Source organism: Pelodiscus sinensis, chromosome 22, assembly GCF_052426305.1.
Source record: "Pelodiscus sinensis isolate ZL-2025 chromosome 22, ASM5242630v1, whole genome shotgun sequence".
Taxonomy (NCBI): domain Eukaryota; kingdom Metazoa; phylum Chordata; order Testudines; family Trionychidae; genus Pelodiscus; species Pelodiscus sinensis.
Genome location: NC_143073.1, coordinates 14473567 through 14488034, shown reverse-complemented (window position 1 = coordinate 14488034; position 14468 = coordinate 14473567). Strand labels below are relative to the sequence as shown.

At 50.4% G+C, this 14468-nt stretch overlaps 2 non-coding genes across 2 annotated transcripts; one reads left to right on the top strand and one right to left on the bottom strand.

Moving 5' to 3' along the window:
- Window positions 1-1058: 1058 nt before the first annotated feature.
- On the top strand, window positions 1059-1131 carry TRNAK-UUU (transfer RNA lysine (anticodon UUU)). Its single transcript has one exon. It is a non-coding gene; the product is annotated as a tRNA-Lys (tRNA).
- An 8977-nt stretch (window positions 1132-10108) lies between these two features.
- On the bottom strand, window positions 10109-10180 carry TRNAQ-CUG (transfer RNA glutamine (anticodon CUG)). Its single transcript has one exon. It is a non-coding gene; the product is annotated as a tRNA-Gln (tRNA).
- Window positions 10181-14468: the final 4288 nt, after the last annotated feature.

The following is a 14468-nucleotide window of genomic DNA, read 5'->3' as shown; positions in this document are numbered from 1 at the left end:
CTGATTTTTTTGTTTTACCAAGATCAGACTAACACGGCTACCTCTCTGTTACTTTTCCTCTAATGTGGATGCACTCCCTGAATTTAGTGTCCCAGGAAGCACTGGGGCGTAATTACTTTGAATGGCCCCGGGGAGGAGCTATTTCAAAATAGCAGCAGTGGAGCAAAACAACAATTTCGAAATAGGCGTTATTCTTCCCGAAATGAGGGTTTATTATTTCAAAATAAGAGGCCTGTTATTTTGAAATAACGGGCTTGCCTTGTTATTCTGAAATAAGAGGAGTTATTTCAAAATAACGCTGCAGTGCAGACATGCCCATAGAGAGAGAAAATTAAGAAAGAGACTCGATGCCAGGAGAAAAGGAACTATAGTTTCCATCAGAAAGAGAGTGCTGTGAGGGAGAAAAAACTGAAAGATTAGCTTCAGAGTGAGGAAAGGCCGGGTAGTGGGAGAAGCAGACACCTACCATGTACCTGATTAATGCCATACTGCCGAGCCACTGCCAAGAGCATCTTCAGCAGTGAGGCCAGTTTCCTGTCATAGTCACTCACTGGATTTCTGTGGCTGTTATGTGCTTGGCCATAGTGGAAAAAGCCATGGGTCACCATCTGAGCGGCAGCAGCGTGGCTGGGCTGTGGGCCCAAGGTGGGCCTTTTGTCCCTCCATCTCATCTTTGTTGCCTGGTGGGCAGGGGATTGTCAGGGGGAGCTGAGAGATGTAGGACTCTGTGGTTAGGGCTGTGAATTGGAGCACTGCTTGTGTGTGCATTTCTTGCTTGCTTTGCATTTCCAAAGGCATTTCTGACAGAGATTTTGTGGCCTTGTTTGCAGGGGAGTTTCTAGTTTTGTGTTGCTCTGTATCATGCTGTTTCCTCTTCCATCCAATCTTTTAAAAAGCACAAACACAAGCACAGACAAGAGAAATACAGACAAGCTAGATGAATTGTGTCTGCTCATGGAAGTGCTGGCTTTTTAGAAACCCTTAAAAACAAATTCCCAGGAGCACTCAGACAAGTCACTCATTCTTGTGTAGGTCTTCTAGAAAACACTTTTTTGTGAGCCCGGATAGCTCAGTCGGTAGAGCATCAGACTTTTAATCTGAGGGCCCAGGGTTCAAGTCCCTGTTCGGGCGGTTTCCCTTTTTGGACAAACCCTTCAGCCTTTGGGCTGGGTTGGCAGGAGCTGCATAGTTTCTGGCCATGGCTCCTTGCTGCCGGATTACACGGGTCTCTATGGGTGTGTGGCAGAGAAAAGGCAGGGGAGTAGATTGCTTTTATTGGACCAGGTTCTGCTGGAGAGAGAGACATGCTCACACATGGACCCAGAGCTGCTCTTCGGACCCATGGGCTGTGTCTACATTGGCCCCATTCCGTAATAGGGATGCAAATGTAGCACTTTGGAATAGGCAAATCCGCGGGGGATTTAAATATCCCCCACGGCATTTCCATTAACATGGCTGCCGCTTTTTTCCTGCTTGTAGATAAGCCGGAGAAAAGCGCCAGTCTGGACGCGATCCTCCGGAAAATAAGCTCTTTTCCGGAGGATCTCTTATTCTCTTGAAAGTAGGAATAAGAGATCCTCCGGAAAAGAGCTTATTTTCCGGAGGATCGCGTCCAGACTGGCGCTTTTCTCCGGCTTATCTACAAGCCGGAAAAAAGCGGCAGCCATGTTAATGCAAATGCCACGGGGGATATTTAAATCCCCCGCGGATTTGCCTATTCCAAAGTGCTACATTTGCATCCCTATTACGGAATAGGGGCCAATGTAGACACAGCCATGGAGTTTAATAAAACACATGATGTCAGCTCCTGCATGCTCGCTATTGCACAAGCAGGAAGTCAAGCTACATAATCACAGGGGCCTTAGAAGCAATGATTTCAAAGGGTGCAGATAATTCATCAGGGTCTAGAGATGCAGCTACTCAAGACAGAAGAGAGGGGCCTTATAGGAGTTCTGGGGAAGGGTGCAGGGTGTGTAGCTGTACCCCTGGCTTGAAGTAGTAGCGAACACCCAATATATGGGTTCCAGCATCAGCACCCCATTATAAAAGTTGTTCCAGCGCCCTTGGTCTAGCAGGCCTAGAACTCCCTCGTGTTGGAGAATGGAATTCCATTTCCCGTGAGAAATACCACACTGTGGCATTTACTTTTGTTCCAGAGATGAAATACTGATTTTTGTTTTGTGGAAAAAAAATTTGGGGCGGAGTGGGGGTGGGGGTTTGTAGGCAGGGGAATGAATAAGTAGCTGTGGGGATAACTTGTTTTATCCTTGGCTGGGGACATTGTGGGGGAAAAACTGAGTTTGGGTCACCCTGAAATGAGAAAGGTTGGGATATTTTGTTGAACGCTGAAAGCTTGGGAAAAAGTAACAACCAAATCACCCCAAACCTCAGTGACAACTAGCGGTTTTCAGATCAAGGTTAGAGGGTTTTTCCTAACAGATCTTCTCTCATCCAGACAGGAAAGAATTCAGGGAAGCTCTCCAGGCACAGTTATCCAGGAGGCTAGACCAGATGGTCACAAGGGTCTATACAAAGCCTAGAATCTGGTCCCAGCAGCATATCAAGCCCATTCTGTTATTTAAGTGGTGATATTAACCAGGGGATGGGAAATTCCACCTACCCCCCCAGCCACAACAATTGTTAATAGAAATCTTGTCTAAGGCAAAAAGCCCTTGATTGCCTGTTCCATTCATTCCTTCTGGGGCACTTGACCTTGGTCACTGTTGGAAGACAGGAAGGACACTGGTCTCAATGCAGAGGCGACCCATCAGGGGGAGTCCAGGGGCCACACGAACCCCCCCTTGGGATGCTCCCCCTCTGCCCAGCTTCTGCATCTCTCCTCCTCTGCTTCACCCCTCCCCAACCTTCCTCTGCCTACCATTGCTCCCCCTCCACCTTGCCTTTTCCCCCAACGGAGGCGGCCCCTCCCTTGCCTCTGGCCAGTGAGTGTGAGGGGGGCTGGATTCCTCCTGCAGGCAGCAGCCCCACCTGTGCTACAGACCATCCTTGCTATAGGTCCAAGATATGTTCCAAAAAACTTGGACTTGTAGCGAAATGACTTAAAGCAGGGAATTTTTTCCCATAGCTGACTTCCATTGGCGCAGGTTTTTTTTTTTTTTTGCGCGACTTCAGAGTGGGGAATAGGAGAACTTTTAACGCATCAGTTTCTACGAATGTCAACAACTTAAGTGTGGAATGGATGTATATCGGGGCAATGTATAGCGGGGATGCCCTGTAGTCCTCCCGCAGCTCCTGGGCAGCCCCTCCTGCCCATGGCCCATGTGACTCCTAATGTCTCCACTCCACATGCCACCCTTGGCTAGATGGGCCTTTGGTTTGACCCAGTCTGGCTGTTTTTATGACTCAGAGGAGCTGGGTTCTTTTTCCTGGATCTGTGGACAAGCCTTAGCACTATTAGAATCTGTGCTTGCTGGGAATGGGGGATCTTCTAGCAGGTGTTGGGGGGGGGGAGATCAACAATTGAAACTTGCCTGAAGATGAAGCTTGGGCCTGATATTATGGTGGGTCACCTGTGATGATTCAGGAGGTTTCTTCCAGTTCTACGCACTTGTCAGAGTTCGTGAAAAAACAGTGAGCGAAAAAATCCCTTTTTAAACTCTCCAAATTTTATTTTTGAACAGTTTTTTTATGTTCTAAAGCAATCCCCCCTCCCCACTCCAACAATTGGGAAAAGAAGCAACAAACAACAAAGCAATCAGTGAAACACTGGAAAATGATCCCTTGCCATTTTTAAAGAGTAATTTTATTTTAATTTTTTGGAGCGCCAAACTCTGCCCCCACCCTCCCATAAACAATTTCCCCTGAAAATTTCTAATCTAAAAAAAAGACTCTTTTTCATTTAAAAAAAAGAGAAAGGTTTAAACAAACAAGCAAAACATTCTACTGGCTCTACTAGTTTTGGGAAAGCCACTCTGAAAGGCAGGAATATGAATGCAAAGAGAAAGTGAAAAGAAAGGCAGTGCCAGGTGGAAATGAAAATAAAATCTGGTCCAGAAAAGGAGGAGAAAGGAAACAAAGCCTCACTGACTTTTGAACTGATATTCACAGAATCCAAAATTTTCCACCTTAGGACTAACTCAACAACCCAGTTGGATTTGCAACTGGAAATTTATTTCTATGAGGGATTGAGAACCTGATTTGGGAAATCAAGTCAGAGGATGCTGGAAGGGGGAGGATGGAGGAAAAGATGAGGGGAGTAAACTTTTGGAAGCAGCTCTCCTGTACACCCCCAAACACAGCTAGTGAGAGGGGCATGGGCATCAATAAACACACAGATTTGCCTTGCTGGAACAAGAGCAATGGCAGCTTGGCTTGGGGGAGGGTTAAGCCATGGAAAGAGACCCAGTTGAGACTCAGAACATGTGGATTCTGGTCCCAACTCTGCCGTTGGCCTGCTTCATAATGGAGAAGCTGGGGAGAGCTGGGGTTTGGTGCTCAAGCCATCACCAGGGCTGTGTCTACACTGGGCCACTTATTCCGGAAAAGCAGCCGCTTTTACGGAATAAGCTGCGAGCTGTCTACACTGGCCCCTTGAATTTCCGGAAAAGCAGTGATGATTTACTGTAAGAAATCAGCTGCTTTTCCGGAAAAACTATGCTGCTCCCGCTCAAGCAAAAGTCCTTTTTCCGGAAAACTGTTCCGGAAAAGGGCCAGTGTAGACAGCACAGTAGTCTTTTCCGCAAAAAAGCCCTGATCACAAAAATGATGATCGGGGCTTTTTTTCCAGAAAAGCACGTCTACATTGGCCACAGATGCTTTTCCGGAAAAAGGGCTTTTCCAGAAAAGCATCCTGCCAATGTAGACGCTCTTTTTCCGGAAATACTTCTAACGGAAAACTGTTCCGTTTTAAGCATTTCCGGAAAAAGGTGCCAGTGTAGACACAGCCCAGCTGTTTAGTAAAGCTGGGGATACCTGACTTCCAGATAAGGGTTATGATAAAGTAATAGGTGCTGAGTGGCACAGGTAGGTTGAATGACTCCAGATTCTAGTCCAGAATTACCCTGAACTCTCCTGAATCTACATAGACACGTGGACTCAAAATTCAATGGGCACACTAGGCCCCAAATCTGCCTCTCGGGGCAGCTGATTTTATTGGCAGACTGCAATATTTGTGCTCATCTGGAAAACACCAAGCATAAATGTCACAGCCTTTCTGGAGTCTAGAAGGGCAGATCCCCAGCTGGTGTCAATGGGCGTCTCTCCATTGGAGTCACCAGATCCCCAGCTGGAGTAAACTGGCCACAGCTCCATAGGGCAAAAGCAGGCAGATCCCATTGAAGCTGCACTGATTTATCCCAGCCCAGTGCCCCGCTGGAAGTCCTGAGCTGCCCCTAGAACTGGCTCTCCAAGTAGGTGCACAATGCATCTCTGATATGGGCAGCCGCCCCACCAGCCTCTCCCTCTGCCTCTGGCGTCTTCTCAGGTTGCTCAAAGCTGGCGCCCAGCCGCCGCGCCTCAACGCCCCAGGCCTCGTCGAAGACCTCGTCCTTGCGCTCACAGATGTTGTGGAGGATGCAGCAGGCCGAGATGAGGCGGGGCAAGTTGTCCACGGCGCAGTCATTGCGTGTGGTCAAGCAGCGCCAGCGCCCCTTCAGCCTGGCCACAGCTTGCTCCACTGGCTGCCGGCACCGGCTCAGGGCCTCATTGAACTGCTCCTGGGCCCCCTCTGGTTCCCCGGGGTAGGGAGTCATGAGCCAGGGCAGGAGAGGGTAGGACACGTCCCCCAGAATCACCATGGGCACAGCCAGCCCGTCAATGTCCAGCGTGTCTGGGGGGAAGAGTGCTCCCTCCTGGCCTTTCTTGAAGAGGGTGGATTTCCGCAGGATCCGGGCCTCATGAGCTTTCCCTGGCCAGCCGGTGCTTATATTGATGAAGCGGCCTCGGTGGTCCACCAAGACCTGTAGGGCCATGGAGTAGTACCCTTTGCCATTGATGTACTCTGAGGCCTGATGCGGCGGGCACTGGATGGGCATGTGGGTGAGACTGAGGACCCCGGCACAGTGGGGGAAGCCCAGCTCCCGGAAGCCAGCTGCAACTTCCCGGGCATCACCCACCTCGATGGTGCGGCGCAGCAGCACCCGCTGGATGGCCCGGCACACCTCCAGCACCACGGCGCCAGCCGTGGAGCGGCCCACCCCAAACTGGTTGCCCACCGAGCGGTAGCAGTCGGAGGTGGCCAACTTCCAGAGGGTGATGGCCACGCGCTTCTCAACACTGAGCGGGATCCGCATGCGGGTGCGCTGGCGCTGGAGGGCAGGCGCCAGCTCGGCGCACAGCCCCACAAAGGTGGCCTTGCGCATCCGGAAGTTTTCTAGCCATTGCTGGTCCGTCCAGGTCTCCAGCACGGTACGGTCCCACCACTCGGTGCTGCGAGGCCGGACCCACGGGCGACGGCCGGCGGCACGCTGGCGGGGTCGAGGCACTGGAACAGGGACCGGGGCCTCCTCGGGTGACTCGTTTCCTGATTCCTCCTCCTCCTCCTCTTCTTCCTCCTCCGCTTCCTTCAGCCGCCTCTCCAGCGCCTGCAGAAAAGCCCAGCCTCTCCGGGCCGAAGCTGCCGCAGAGGCCTCGCTGCGGGCCCGCAGGTAACCCATCATGAGAGTGCCTGTCTGCACCAGGGAGAGAATCACCGCCTGCCTCCGGGATGCCTCCATGCCGGGAAGGAAGAGGCCGGCCTGCAAATGACTTGGACCCGGTTCAGCTCCCTGCCCGGCCCCCACGCTTCCCTGAGGCTCGGAGCTGGAAATCTCCCACAATCCTAAGCTCCGAGACCGGCCCACAATGCAGCAGGTTTGGGAGCCCAGCCAGCATGCACTGCTCCAGCTGTCTGTCTGATGGAGCCACACAGCCCCAGTGTGGATGCTTGGCAGAACTGCACCCGGAACTGGCCAGATCATTAGGGAACTTGTCTTATATACGGCCCTGTCTTCTCCCCCTTCTGGAGAATTGTCTTCCAATTTGTCACACTTGCTATCTGGTCACTCTAGCTGCTGAATTCACACTTGTGGCTGTAACACACCCAACTAGACACCAATGGTTACACTCCTTTCTTATGGCTAGGGTTGCCGGGTGTCTGGTTTTGAACTGGACAGTCCGGTATTTGAGCTTTCTGTCAGGGAAACAAATTGAGAAAATCCTGGACATAAAAATGTCCAGAATTTTTTTATTAAGTTTTTATTATTATCATGAGTAACAGTACGTAGTTGCGTACTGCCTGGCTGGTAGACATGCTCACACTGCATGTCTACCAGCCTGACAATACACAACTACGCAGTAGAGAGGAAGGGAGTGGGGCCGACCTTGCGCAGGATGGGCAGCACTCCAGGATCTGCGTGCACCCGGGCCAGCCCCGCACTCCGCCAGCTCGTTCTCCCCTTGCCAGCCCTGCTCCCCCCGACCCCCTCCTGGCCAGCCCCGCTACTCTCCTGGCCGGTTCCCCCCCTCCTCCCCCCGGCCCGATCTGAGATCAAGTGTGTCTGGTATTTTTTTAAAACCATCTGGTAACCCTACTTGTGGCATTTTAGCCGGTCCAGAGAATTTCCTGACACAAGGCCTGACATAAACTGTGTCACCAGCAAGGGTCCACCCGCACCATGGCAAAAGGTGTGGGCTGAACTTTGAGGAAAACCACTACACAGACCTGGTCACCCAAGGAGGCTCTATCGTGATTTCATCTTAAGTAAAAGCCGGCTCTTCTATGCAAGTTTGTAACCCGTATCCACAATACGCTGGTTCTTGTGCACTCTCGATGGTTCTCTCGTACTCCATGACTTGATCTCAGGCCTGTGTATCAATGTGGGGGAGCAGAAAAGATTCCTAGGTCCTGGGGATGAAGATCTAACAAGATCCAACTGCTGGAAGCTGGAAGGAGACTGACTCAGGCTGGAATCAAAGGGGCAAATTTTTCACAGCGAGGGGAATTCGTGGTGGGGAAAATTTTCCAAGTGGCAGTTTTTCAATGCGGGGAGAATGGGTTGTTGTTTTTTTTTTCATCTTAAAAGATCTGTTCTGGTTCCAACAGGAATTAATTCAGGGAAGACCTTGTGTTATACAAGAAGCCAGACACTATCATTGAAGAGTTCTCCTTCCATGATCCCTGAATCTTGAAATCCTGAAACCTGGTTTCCAATAGGCTATTTTCTCCTTTTGCTTTGACGTAATGTTCTTAATTTAATTTGGTTGCAACCTTTCCTTCCTCTCTGTCTCATATATTTAATAATTATTTGAAACAGGGCATCAGAGAATTATTGGCTACAACTGTCCTCTATCCACGGGGCAAGACACGCCTAGGGATGGAGAAACTCAGCCCTGATGAGTTTCCGCTCACATTTTTCTAACCGATCACAGCTTTTTTAATCCCCTTCCCTTCCTGTGGTTATGGGCTTGCAGAGAAATTCTTATCCACAGGTTGGTTCTGTTTCCTTATACCCAGGGGAGCTGCCAGCCTTGCTGGACCCTTGAACACGGTGGGGAGGGCGGTTGGCTCCATGTTCCCAGAAGTGATGGGGCCTCAGGTGGAAATGAGGGGTGGGAGCTGCCTGCCCTCAGCGCTGCCTGGATCACAGCAAATCCTCCCAGCTCTCAGAACCACCTGGAGTGCACTGGGCAACTCTCCAGCAGTGATTTAAAGGGACCAGGCCTACAGGTTCTGCCACTGCTGCAGAAGCAGCAGCTGGGAGCCCTGGGCCCTTTTGAATCACCAGGCTTCAGATCAGTTGTCCCTTTTGCCCCCTGTCCTGTCATTGGGCCTGCTCATGTGGTCTGTTTGGGAGGGGTGAAGAAGGGGTGTAAGTGCCCAAGAGCAAAAGAGATTCAGCCAAAACATCTCGGCTGTGTCTAGATTGGCCAGTTTTTCCGGAAAATCAGCCGCTTTTCCGGAAAAACTTGCCAGCTGTCTACACTGGCTGCTTGAATTTCCGCAAAAGCACTGACGATCTCATGTAAGATTGTCAGTGTTCTTGCGGAAATACTGTGCTGCTCCCGTTCGGGCAAAAGTCCTTTTGCGCAAAAGGGCCAGTGTAGACAGCTCAGATTTGTTTTACGCAAAAAAGCCCTGATCACGAAAATGGCGATCGGGGCTTTTTTGCGGAAAAGCGTGTCTAGGTTGGCACGGACGCTTTTCTGCAAAAAGTGCTTTTGCGGAAAAGCGTCCATGCCAATCTAGATGCTCTGTTCCGAAAATGCTTTTAACGGAAAACTTTTCCATTAAAAGCATTTCCGGAAAATCATGCCAGTCTAGACGTGGCCCTCCAGAAAGAGGAAAGAGGCCTGGAACAACTCTGAGCCTTAATTCACTGCTCTAGTCTCTGCTATATCAGTGTTTCTCAACCACTGGTACAAGCACCCTTAGGGGTACTTGAGAGAAGTCTGGGTGTTACGTCAACACAACTGAAATTTGGAGAAAACTGAATTTTTGTTTTATGGTTTACAGTGCTTTATTATTTTTGTACTTTTTACACCCAAAAACGTAATTGTCTGCCCGGCTACGATTAAGTTGTTTAAACAAATTTGTTGGAATGGTAGAAAAAAAATGTGTGTCTGAAAGCTGTTGGTACTGGGGATACTTTTTTTTAAGGGGGTACTTATAATTTTTTTTAAAGGGTTACTTTATAAAAAAAGGTTGAGATGCACTGTGCTACATTCATCAGTAGGCCGGACTTCGCCACATGTAACCTGAGCCTGCATTGTACTTTTCAGCTTGGGAAAGCACAGCTCAGGGGGAATATGATAGCAATCTGTACAATCATGCTGGTGGGAAGAAAGTGAATAAAGAAGAGTTATTTACTCTTTCACAAATTTTGGTGGATGTTGCCTCATGTTTGTGTTTTCTTTTTTTGGGGGGGGAGGGGAAGGCAAATCCCTAAATGTGACACCATTTGTTTTAAATTGCCAATGAACTGAAGGAATCTCTGTTGATTCTGCTTGTCTCACAAATTCTTCCAAGCAGGGACTACTTTTTCATTCCTGGTTTGTTCAACACCATAGGCCTGGCCCAAGACTAGACCTAGTAGGCCAGTTATAGATGATTGTTTTTTGCTCAGGGACAGGAAGATTAAAACTGATTCATAGCTTTAAAACCAAACCAAAAAGGTCCCACTGAGATTTGAACTCAGATTGCTGGATTCAGAGTCCAGAGTGCTAACCATTACACCATGGAACCTGAGATCTGTATTACTCCTTGCACATTTCCAATGAAGGTCAAAGACTGGCTACTATCTGGTTGCTTCTTGTTTTAAAATCTGGGAAATGGGTGAGTTCCTCAGATCTGTTTCACAGTGTTCAGAGTGTTTACTCAGGCCTGTATGCAGGTTGGTACGAAGGGTATGAACACACCCCTCCCATGACCTCCCATTGTCCCCCACAGTAGAGCTGATGCTGGACAGGCAGGGGACAGCTGGGGCTGATTTCCCACCCCCTCCCCCAGGAGTGGGGCCAGTGTGGGGCCATTCCTGTGACTACACATAATAGCTAACAGACTGGGCCATGGGCCCCCTAACCCAGCCATCTGATCCACGTGTGCAGACCGTGCACATATGTGACATTCCAAAGGCCCCTCCCTGTGATGCATGTATCTGGAAAATGCCACACACACCTGTGTGTCTGACTAACAAAACAAACAACCAATGTTGGCTATGCATTTAGCCAATCCAGTGTATAAGCAATGTCATGCAGTTGGGCACATGTTACCAGTGCTTTTCTGAGGGGGCTACCCAGTTTCCTCCCTGCCTGAGCCAGGCAGCCCCGGCCCCCAGAGCAACCGCCCAACATGTGGCCACGGCCTCAACCCCTGGCAACAGCTGCCCGCCCACCCACCCATATTGAGTAGGAACATTCACTTAGGCCCTCAAATCTGCAGCATTTGTTTTTAATGTTAGTCTCTGCCTTTTCCCCAGAACCTTTCAGTTAAAAATACATTGGATGGCTATAATAAAAACCCACAATGTTATAAATATGCTGCTATTGATTGTTTACTAGGACTTGTTCTTTCCTTTCCTTATATAAAATAAAGACGTTTCCAAAACAATCTCATTTTACACACATTTTTTTCTCAGCTTCAGAACCCCCCCCCCCCAACGTTTTCTTTATTTCTCCCTTCATCTAGTTCAAAACAAAATCCAGTAAAACCCAGATATTTCCCTTTTGAGAGGCAGAAATGAATTAAAAGTTCATCTAGTTTGGCATCCTGCCTCTGGTGGTGGCTAATTCCAAATGAGTAAGAAAAAGGTGAAAAATTGTCATGGTACCTATGATTAAGGAAGGTCCCAACATGTAAAGGGCCTTCAGTATGATTGTGTGAGGATAGAAGTCTGTGCTGGCAGAACTGGGACCTAAGTATCCTGGCAACAATCACCAGCCCACACACCATGCGGCCGCAAACCCCGATGCAGCAACCCACCTGCCCACAGCTCTAACCCCCAGTGGCAGGACCCCTCTCGCCTGTGGCTCTAACCCCCCGGTGGCAGCAACCTGTCTGCCCACGGCTCTGAACCCCAGCGGCAGAAACTCACCCACCTCTAGCTCTAACCCCTAGCACAGCAACCTGCCCGCCACACAGTCTTGGCCCCGCCAGCAGCCACCCCCCAAAGCAGCCCCAGGCCTGACCCTGTCCCTGCCTGCCACATGGCCCCACCATGGGAGCAGCTACACCACTTACTTTCCAGGTCCAGCAGGAAGGTGAATGCTGCTGAGCAGCTCTGGGAAGGAGGTGGGCGGGCTTAGAATTTTGTATGAGCAGGTGCACACCTTAGAGGGAACACTGTTGGGGACTATAGAATAGTAGAGTAACCAATGAGAATTCATGAGGATAATCGACTATTCAATTCACCGATATTTAACAACCCTAGAAGCAACCCACAATCGCACTGAGATTTGCAATCAGATCACTGGATTCAGATTCCAGAGGGTTCACCATTACCCCATAAAACCAGGCACAGACATGTAATTCCATCAATGACAATTTTGAATGAGATTACGCCTGTGGTCCCAGCCAGCTCCTAATACAATTAGCTGGAATATTTAACCAAAACTTGTTGGGAGCAGAGTAGCTTTGGTAGGCACTGGCGAGTCTGGAGTAGGGTAGGGAGTAGGGGTGTTGGATAGGGAGCAAGAGCTAATCCGTGCAATGGAAGCACATTTCTGTTTTCAAAAAAAGGGGTTTTTTTCATTTTTTGTAGAAAATTTGTTTTTTCAACACCCTCTTCCCCAAATCATCCAAAAAGGGAATTTTCCTGCACAGAGTTTCCATGGACAAAACATTTTGTCTGTTACTTTCAGGAATACTGAGTGTAATTTTTTTTTTGTATTTTCTTAATGGAAAAAATGTGCTTTGAAAATTGTTTCCCATCTTGATTCCAGGGACTAGAATATTGTAAACATAGGGATGGCCAGACCGGGTCAGACCAAAGGTTCATCTAGCCCAGTATCCTGTCTTCCAACAATGGCCAATGCCAGATGCCCTAGAACTGTGATCACCAACCTGTTGATCGCGATCGACTGGTCGATTGTGAGGCGTTTGGGTACCCCCAACCCCATTTTTCCCCCACTCCCAAGAAGCCCCACTACCTACCTCTAGTGTAGTGCCGGCTTCCCGCGGGGTGGATGGAAGTCCTGGCTGAAGCCTTCATCACTTCCAGGGGTTCTGGAAGTGCGCGGGCTGCTCCCCTCCCACAGCTCTGTTGCGTGCTGGGGGAGGGGGCATCGGACCTGGAGGGGGATTGCGGTGGCTTCCCTGTGCCGCCAGCAACGGAGGGGTGAGTCCAGCGCAGGGGTTTCCCTGTGTCATGGGAGTGGGGGTAGGCTCGGAGAGGTTGGCTGGGCCAGGCCGGGCCGGGCTGCGGGAGGGGGGTTTGGCCTTGGGGCGGGTGCCCGCAGGGCTTTGGCCCCGCCGCGGGGGGAGAGGGGGCTGGGCCCTGCCGTGGGAGAGGGGTTTGGCCCCAGGGCAAACACCCGTGGGGGTTTGGCCCCACCGCGGGTTGGCCGCGCCAAGGGAGAGGGGGTTTGGCCCCGGGGCAGGCGCCCATGGGGGCTTGGCCCCTCCGCAGGAGAGGGGATTTGGACCCGGGGCAGGCAACCGGGGCAGGTTGACCCCGCCGTGGATTGGCCGCACCACAGGAGAGGGGGTTTGGCCCCGGGACAGGTGCCCGCTGGGCTTTGGCTGCACTGCAGGAGGCACAAGCTGACTTGCCTCGGGGTGGGGTGAGGTGGAGAATCCTGGGAGGAGGCGATAGCGGTAGTGGAGTGCCCCCACTGCCCCCTGTTCCCTCTCCCCACTCCCCAGCCTCAGAAACCTGTCCCCACTGGCACCCTGTGCCCTGCCCTCCCAACACCCTGTCCCCTCTTGCTTCCCCAGCTGCAGAAACCTGTCCCCACTGGCACCCTGTCCAAACAGGTTCCCTGCCCTTCTTGGAAATAAAGACAATGCAGAAACTTTTTGTGTTTGACATAATATTTTATTTGAAAATGAAGCCTGGCCAACAAACCCCCAATTGGAGCCAAACCCCCATCTGGCCACAGCATCATGACACTCCTGCACTTCCCTTTCCCCCAGACCCTAGATCTCAGCCCATCATACACTGGAACCCCCTGCCCTGAGCCCCTCACATACCCCAACCCAAATTCCTGAATCCTCACATCCAGAAGTCTGTGGCTTGCTTAGTACCTTAACCCTACATCTGACCCCAACACTGCCTGGCCTGGCGCCCGCTCCCCCAGCCAGTGTTCCCTTATCCACTTCCTCCTGCATCCAAATTTCCTTCCAGAGCTTGCAGCTCTCACCCCTTCCTGCACCCAAATCCTTCATTCCCACCCCGGAGCCTACACATCCTGTCTCAACCCAGTGAGGATACATCTAGGCTGCAGGAGTTTTTTAGGATTCCAGAGATACCGCAGAAAAACTCTTCTGCATCCAGGGATGCGTTTGTTCTTCCACTTCTTTTAGTGGCAGAGCAAACATGATCTTTTGGTCACCCCTATATTCCTCTTTCCATGAGGAATAAGGGGGCTTCCAAAAGAAGGTTTTTTTCTGACATTTGGTCAAGTCTAGACAGGCCAAATATTGGAAAAACTTCTTCCTACAGAAGAACTGGGGGGGAAAAGCAGCAGTGTAAGGGTTGGGGATAGCATGTGATAGAGAGGAGGAGAACAGAAAGGGCAGGGCTTCAAGGAAGGGGTGGGGAGGTAGATCTTGGCTTGCTCTGTCATTTAAAAAGTGATCTTGGGTGTAAAAAGGTTGGAGACCACTGCCCTAGAAGGAGTGAACAGAACAGGGAATCTTTAAGCAATCCCTCTCCAGTCAGCCATTCCCAGACACTGCAGTATAGATGCACCCTTAGTTTTATGATGGTGCCAGATCCCAATGCAGTTAGCTAGTATATTTAACCAACACAAGTTGGGGGGCAGGGTGGCTTGGATAGACGGTGCAATGTCTGAAGAGAAACAGGAAAACACCA